The sequence below is a fragment of the Lutra lutra genome, chromosome 8 (genome assembly GCF_902655055.1).
Source record: "Lutra lutra chromosome 8, mLutLut1.2, whole genome shotgun sequence".
NCBI classification, from domain to species: domain Eukaryota; kingdom Metazoa; phylum Chordata; class Mammalia; order Carnivora; family Mustelidae; genus Lutra; species Lutra lutra.
In genome coordinates, this window is record NC_062285.1 from 111,834,661 (window position 1) to 111,843,461 (window position 8,801).

The 8,801-nt window shown below is 34.7% G+C and overlaps 1 protein-coding gene across 1 annotated transcript in view; it reads right to left on the reverse strand.

Moving 5' to 3' along the window:
- Window positions 1-6,309, reverse strand: part of MGAT4C (MGAT4 family member C) — a 746,802-nt gene extending 740,493 nt beyond the window's left edge. The window contains exons 1-2 of the mRNA XM_047743470.1: window positions 6,063-6,309; window positions 4,073-4,151 (exon numbers count right to left, since the gene is read on the reverse strand). The gene's annotated coding sequence lies outside the window, so the exon portion shown is untranslated. The remainder of the gene's footprint in view (window positions 1-4,072; window positions 4,152-6,062) is intronic.
- Window positions 6,310-8,801: the final 2,492 nt, after the last annotated feature.

Consider the following 8,801-nt stretch of genomic DNA (forward strand, 5'->3'; position numbering starts at 1 on the left):
TATTGATGAAATTAAAAAGGACAATCCAGGAATTCACACAACACAAAACATAGGCTTCATAGAATTAAAGCAGACAGAGTTGCCACCTGGTGAAGTTTTCCTTTGAACAGGTCGTTCTTTGAACACATTCAAACTGAGTACCTGTTGATTCCATAAAAATAACTAGAAATAATACAGCATTTATACCTAGTAGTCAGTTTTGTTATTCATTGTTTCCCTACATAATATGAATTATTAAATTAAGCATTAAATTACTTACATGCAAAATTAAATGTGAAATTCCTGTGAGCTTCAAAATTATACCATTTTGTTCTTTAGGTTTTCTTTAATAAACCTAACCTCTTTAACCATACTCATTCACCATATGATATTCTGAAGACAAAAAAAAGTCTTAAAAAGATAATTCATGAACTCTATAAGAAAAGACAAACAGAAATTGCATAATTAACTAGAAAACCATCATGCCTACTACATTTACATAAAAATATGAGATTTAAATAAGGACTGCATCATTTCCCTTCTCTTTCACCTGAATTGCTGTTTGATAGTAATTTTCAACATTTTCATAGCTGATCTTACAGTAAATGTAAAACTCTGTCATGATCTGAGAGCCTTATAGTATAGTGGTTAAATGCAAGACTCTGCGCTAGGATTCTCTATCCAAACCTTGGTTAACCACTAAGCTACTTACGCTAAATAACCACAGGTAACTGCTTCATCTCTCTCTGTCTCGATTTCCACATTAGAGAAATGATTATAATAGCAGTTTCCTTGCAAGGCTATTGGTAGGATTAACATGAGAAAATATATGTTGTGTTTAGAATAGTCTTTGGCCCGGGGCGCCTGGGTGGCTCAGTGGGTTAAGGCCTCTGCCTTTGGCTCAGGTCATGATCTCAGGGTCCTGGGATCAAGCCCCACATCGGGCTCTCTGCTCAGCAGGGAGCCTGCTTCCTTCTCTCTCTTTCTGCCTGCCTCTCTGCCTGCTTGTGATCTCTGTCAGTGTGGGATGAATAAATAAAATCTTAAAAAAAAAAAAGAATAGTCTTTGGCCCACAGAATCTATTCAACAAATGTAGAATGCTGGTATTAATATTTTTCAGATGCCATTCTAACTTTAGGGCTATAAAGGTCCATTAAGAGTGAAAATAATAAGCTCTACAAGATATCCACTTCAAATTGAGGAATTTGAAAGATTTTGGTAGAAAAAAAAGGTAAAGCTATATTTTTAGGCTAAAAATCAGTGGTTATCTGCAAAGTAGACAATCTTGAACAAGGAAGTTTAGGGTTATATTTTGCCCAAACTTTGGAGGATCTTTCTGTTCTAGAACAAGGGTTGGAAAACTATGCTCATGGCCAAATATGGCCCCTACAAGCACTTGGTTTTTTGTTTGTTGTTTTTGTTTCACATTTTTAAAGGGCTGAATAAGGACAAAGAGGGAAGAAGGAGGAGGAATATGTGACAGAGAGCTTATGGGACCCCAAAATCTAAAGTATTTATTCGTTTTATAGGGCTGTTGGAACAAAGTACCACAGACTGTGTGGTATAAACAACAGAATTTTTTTTTTCTTCTCACAATTCTGGAGGCTAGAAGCTGAGATCAAAGGGTCAGGAGAGTTGGTTTCTATTGAGGCCTATTTCCTGGCTTATAGATAGTTGCATTTTCCTGGTGTCTTTAAATGGGCTTCTCTTCATGTGTCTGTGTCTGTTTCCTCTTCTTCAAGGATATCAGTCATACTGGGTTAGAATTTACCTTATGACCTCATTTTAATTTAATTGCTTCTTTAAAAAAATGTTGTCTTCAAATACACTCAAACATTGCAAGATACTAGGAGTTCGAACTCCTAGACATAAGGAGAGAATCACTAAGCTCAGAGATACCTGTCTTCCCATTAAGAAAAGCTGAGGGAAAACACCTCAAAGAATTGGTAGCTAAGCTGTTTAAAGTGAGGTCAAAGGGGCAGGGTTGACTTAATGAAAATATTTACTTAGAGGAAGCCATAGGCAGAAGAAGAACATAAATGAACACATATCTGGGTCCCCCAAGGGGATAATCATACTGAATAACGGGAAGACCAATATCAGGGATAGGTTGAAGATGGTGATGTGGTGATAGCTATACCAACACTCAGTACCATTTTTTAGTATTACATCAACAAGCCCCTATAGTATGATCTTATGATATTTTGTCACTCATTCCACACAACCATATGAATGTCATTACTATCCCCCCACACATATTTACAGTTTAGAAACTGAGTTGAATTCGGACACAGGTTCTAACCTCCTTAGATACTCAGTCAAAATCCACAAAGTTTGCAATCAAACAGCAATAGAACAAGAAATTCAAGGGTCTTATAGAGAATGAGGTCAGATACCTAAACCTTCATTTATTGGTGAGTAGGTCGATTCACTGATTTTAAGACAGGATTGGCACTGACAACAGATAACTGACTGAAAAAAAAGGGGGGGGGGGAAGAGAAGAGAACAGCTTTTCAGCAAGTACTTGCTTTTGTATCCACATTTTGATCTAGTCATAGTGTGCAAGATAATTTCCTGCAACACACTTTCAAAATAATTATTTGGTGGTTCCCTTTTATAAAGAGGACATTTGTACATCTGTTTCCAAATTCCAATAAAAGATATATGAAAGACATATATGATGCTTAATTTACCTCTCCATATAACTCAGAATATTAAAGTAGCTTTCTGTATAGGCTTAATTCAATATGAAATGTATCAGAGAAATTCAGACACAGAATTTTTCAGCAGTCTTGAGACCTAAAGAAAGCAGTTTCTAGCTTGGATTTGCATACTCTTTTTATAAAGATTCAAACTCACAGTAAGGTCAACATCTGGCTGGATTGAACATTCACATTTAATAGTTTCACTCTCATTGAAAAATGTTTAGCATTTTTTCAAAGCAAAAGCTGTCTTTTGTTTTAATAAAAGTATTCATATAGTTGCTTTGTTCCTTGAAGGGGTGGTTTGTATGCGTAAACTACTCTGTGCCGTTAGAATTTGAGGCCATCTCACTAAACAAGCCACTGTAGCAAAATAAAATGCAAACAAAAGGGGCAAAGGGCACAAGATAATGAGCAAGAGGATTTACTGGTTTGTTTTCTATTTCCATATCTTTTGGGAGCAGGGAAAAATGGGAATATGAGATACAGTTCTATCTGCTTTCTCTGGTAAAGTATGGTTGAAAATTTAGATGTTTGATAGCCATAGAGAATATGCCAACCTATTTCTCAAGCTAATCTTAATTTCTAATTTTATCTGTGTATAGAGTACTTCTATAGGGTACTTTAGTGCTGAGCAATAATGACATGATCAATACATTATTTTTATCACTAAGACTGTTAAACAATGGATCTATGCTAATGCACATGTACACATACACATTGATACACACATATGCATCACTGAAGAAAGATGAGTCATGGTAGTTTCATTTGGTACATTTTGTATGTGAGACTATGATACAATGCATTCAGAAATAAATGCTATTTATCAAATATATGTTGGGCACACACTATGGGTTTGTTAATGTGTGATCTCTACTACTCACAAGAATCTAAAAAGTAGATACCACTGTCTCTATTATATACCTAATAAGAGAGAAGTATGTGGGAGACCAATTAACTTATACAAACTTGCTTAACACATTTAAATCTAGTTTTCCTTATCCTCAATCCAATGTTCTGCCTATGATGACACACTGGTCTATGGAGTAGAGTAGAGAAGGTATTTGAATACAACTGGATGATAAGCCTGGGATCCATAGTAAAGTTGAATGCAAATCATTGACCATTGAATATAGGATATTTCATGTCTTACATGAGCATAAGCAGCCACTAAAATGCCAGCCTTAATTACCTTCCTCTGTGGGCACCAATTAGAAGTCCTGAAATATTAATAAACTGCCTGATTTAAGAGAAAATACCATTATGTACTTTCTTCCTATATCTTGCTTTGAAACACCAAACAATTCATGGGCACTCGATAAATATTAAATATTTAATATCAACTAATAAAATGAAATTATAGTAATATATTTTGCAATGAACTCACCATTAGATGAAGTAAAACAAGTTTTAGCACTAGACCTGGAAGCTGAGCAGATTTAGATAGCTGGGTAAGTGAATGAACCCTATAGGGAGGCAAGAGACACTAGCATGATATGGTAGAAAAGGTTAATAAGTCAGAGCAATAAAAATTTTTATTGCAGTTTGACAACTAAAACTGTCCCTCCTGATTTTCATATTTGTTCTATTCATCTAACACCCAAAATATAAATTAAAGGATATATCACTAAGCTGTTGTCATATCTTCCCTATGCTTGAATAAATAAATAAACAGTGTTAAATCACTTTAGCTTTGACATTCATAAGTCAGTGAATTATAAAACTGTGAGACACTCAGGCGTGTATGCAATTTCAGAGAGCATACTTCTGTAGATTTAAATTAGAGCTGCAAGTTACTGGGGAAGAAACCAGACTGGGAGCAAGCTCACCTTTTTTTTTTTTTTTTAAGTGAGTGGAGGGAAAATAATCCATAAAGGAGAGAAAGCTTGCCAAATGGAGGAATCCATAGGGAAACCTTAATTTAAGCCCCTGTTCCTCAATCCTTGCAAGATTCATGAAAAAAAAAAAAAAAAGAAGCACTTAACAGTACTCTTTGAGGACTCTATTCTCCTTCATCTTTTCCATTTTTCCCCTTTTACAATCCCTCTGAGGATAAGAGAAAATAAACTCCGAGTAACTATTTGAGTGATTCAATCCTTCTCCCTCTCCTCCATTCTTCTAAGAGTCTCTCAAATGCTCAAAAGAAATGAGAACACATTTAACAAGTGCTTTCGTGAAGCGGAGCCACCATTTCCTCTCCCAAGCCTGTGATTAACCCACTGATGGGTCCACAGACTCTGTGTTCCAGTCCAAAGACAGCAGCAGGTATACCACGCTCCAGGTGAAATACACCTGCTATTCTACCTATTCTAATAGTCATTTTTAACATGGAAGAATATCAATACCATGATAGGGTTCACTGAGCCTATTCACACAATAAAACACCTAAAAACATCAAGAGCCCTAATACCATATTTTAAAATATTTCTTCAGTTTTCATAAGCTCACTGTGATTACTGTGTGCTTGCTTTCTATCCTACACCCCGATTCACTTGCTGACACAAAACACCCTCCTACACACATACCTTTAACTTTTAGGAAACAGGCACAGTAGTCACCTCTCTGCCTGGTCTAATATATCCTAGGTATAATAAGCTAAATTTCAGGGTAGGATGAGTCTTTTTCCATTTTTATTAATTCAGTTAATATTCAGAAGTTTGCCAGCTTTCCACGTTTTACTTTGCTAAACAGTTTTGTGTACTTCATAGATGTATTGGGGCTTTTCACTTGACAGAACAAAGTTGAATAACAAATTTTTATGATAAGCATATTTTACTAAAAATGTAGCAATTAATTTTAGAAAGATTCTTTCAAACTTAAAAGTAAAGACCTATAAAGCCAGAAAAGTACACCAATATAATATTCTCATAAAGACTCCCACTGGAGTTTCTTTAAATCGAATACTTTTATCATTCATATATTTATACACCATAAATATCAATGGCACCAAAATTAACAGCAGCACTTGAGACAAAGTTTCTATCAGAGAATATACGGAGGAAACATCATGATTATGTAAAAATATTTTTAAGATGTATAAGGTTAACTGAGTTTCCAAAGTATGTATTTCCCTTCATTATATGCTGCAGCTACAAAAAATCCTCAAGAGAATTAATATGAACTTATGATAATGCAGCCTGCAGCACGGTTTTGTTTTGGTTTTGCCTGTTTTTGCTGACAATGCAATTCAAACTACACCCTACTAATCTTTACTAAAGGAGTCGGATTATTCACCTATAAACATGCAGCAATAAAGTGTCATTCTTTAGTCAATACTGACTACTTAACATCTTTCTTTTTTTACCGGTTTGGATCTCCAGCTCATTAGATCATTACCTGGTAAATAGGAGAGGGTAATGAATTGAGAAAATACGTACCTTCAGAGAAAACCTGCCCGATAACAATAATCCATTAGAAAACTGGCAATATCCTCTGATCTATTGCCCGCAAAGCTATGACTTGATGGAGAGTTTCATTCCCTGGGCTCAGTTCTCCAGAAGAAAATCAGCACAATTTAAATATTTCTTGGAATGTGACAGCTCTCCAGATCCCTGGTTGCATTCTGTTCCCCAGGGATGGCAATCTGGTGTTCCTGTGTGCATAGAGCAGTGAAGATGAATTGAAAATGCTTGAGATAAATTAGGAATGGCTAAGTTAAAATTGTCTCTGCTCCAGACTCTCTCATCTGCAGTCTGTAAGCCTGTTTTTCTGTGAAAAAGCTAGATGGCAGGCTGCCTCAGTAAGTTCTTCTTAAGCGACACAGAGCATTTTCAATGAAGAAAAATTCTCCCATTATCTAAGCTAATGTGACTGCTGCTAAATCTAGTTTTTAAAGTGTCTACTAGCATGAAATTCATTTTCACTATTGCCTTCTTTCAAACTACAGTCTAGAATCCATACTATTGTGCTATATACATTTCTATCTGAAAGAAACATTTAAAGTTTTCAGCTAACAAATTAAATCATATCCCTTTTGCTGTTTTAAAGATCATTTATGTATAGAACATGTCTCCTTTAGGTCCTAAAGCCATTTTACTTCACTGTGTTACATGTAGAAGGTTTTGTTTTAACATGTACCTTAATATGAAGAACTATATTTTTTATCAATAGTCACTTCTTTTAATGTGGTTTCACGAAGAAATGTATCATTTTCAACATAAGTTAAAATTCAGAAGGTATATACAAATAGAAAGGGGGATACAGAATCCTAATATGTGACCACAGAAGTAAATCTTGACTCTTCAAATACCCTCCTAAAGAAAATAAGATGTTGCAAATTAAACTACACTTCATAAATTATTCTCTCTAAACAAAAACAAGCCATTTTTTAATTGTTTCAGTTGAATGATACATTGTGATATAATATATTTTTCTGCTCAATTAGGTAGTTCTTTTAGAATTTTAGCAATATTCTAATATGAGACAATACACTTTACTGGTGTGTCGGCAATATACAAAACACAAAAGGGTTATCAAAATTTTCAGCTCCATTTTTTTTACTTGGATTTTCTATATAAAACAATTTATACATTATCAGAAAGGACAATTAAGACCATCATAATGCATGAGCTCACGTACTTTTAAAATGCTGCTAAAAAAAAATCACAATATTGTCCTTCCATAACTTTCCTCATGACATTCTGTAATGCTCTATGTCTGGTTATTTCTTGTGTAAACAAACAATTGCTTCCACGACAAAACTTAGGTGTATACATTGTGAGGGAAGCAAAAATGATCTGATGTGATGATCTGAGAGCCAAAAGAAAAAAGCAAATCAAATTTTCCATTTTTCTTCCATCCATCCTATAGCTGATCACTTTATTCAGGAGGTGGAGGGGAGAAGAAATAGGAGAGGCATAAGGAAATACTGGAGCAAATGCTCCAGCTTCTCTCCCTCTTCAGAAGTGAAAACACTGTAGCTATCACTGGGGAAAAAACACAAGGGAGTCCAAAAGAAGTAGCTTCACTATTCCAGAGCCGGGGGGAATTTTAGTTATCTAGCAGATTCTTCAAAGACCATGAAAAAGAAAAAGAAAGGAAGGAAGAAAGGGAAGGAGGAAAGCTACTTATCACTCTCAATTGCTGTTTTTATAACGACCACAGTGGCTGAAGATACATAAAGCAAATGAAAAATGTTAAAAGTTAATATCTCTAATAGCTGACAATTGAACCAATATCCAACTGCATTGCACAAATGTGTATTGAGCATCTCAGTTAATATAATTAATAATTACAGTAGTGAACAAAGCACATACTTTAAGAATTTCAGATGTATATCTTCACTTAGAAACAGCCAATTTTACTAACACTATATCAAAGATAAATTTAAGACCATATGCAATTATATATGAGTGATACCTAAACTATTCTTGGGGTATTAGAACTTGTTAGTTTATAGGAAGTAACAGTTAAGAAAAGGCTAAGTAAAGCCTGGTTAAAAGGATAAAGAATATTTCCAGGCACTGGGAACAAAGCCCCAGGGGAAATATGCATATTACATTTGGACAAGTGAGAGTAATTCAGTATAGCTGAAGTGTAGAGTGAGGTATGAAGGGCATTAAAAAAAAAAAGATGTATCAGGAGAAATCATGAGTCATTTATGATATATAAAGGAGTTTGGACTTTATCTTTGAATAAGACTCTTTGAATGAGTCTCTGAGGGCTCTTAAATTGGGGTGAGAAATAATCATATTTGCATTTCAGAAAGATCACTCCTCATGTCACACCGGTCAGTAAAAAGCATCACCACATACCTAGTTTGCCAAGCCAGACACTTAGTAGTCACACTATTTATGCATTCTTGCTTTACTTCTAATATCAAGATCATTATCTATTGATTCTACCTTCTTTAAAATCTTTTGTTATTTCTAGCTTTCATGGTATTATTTCTAGCTTTCACCATCTCCTACCTAAATAATGGCAAGAACCTTTTACTGCATTTCCCTGTTTCAAGTGATTTACTACATCAAAACCTATTATATAGCTGCCAATTCTATGTAAACTATGCATAGTTATATTATTTCCCTGCTTATAACAATTTATGTACTCATCATCACCTGAAGAATAATGCATAAATCTTTAAAATGATCTGCAAGTGTTGGTTTGAAATCTTAAGA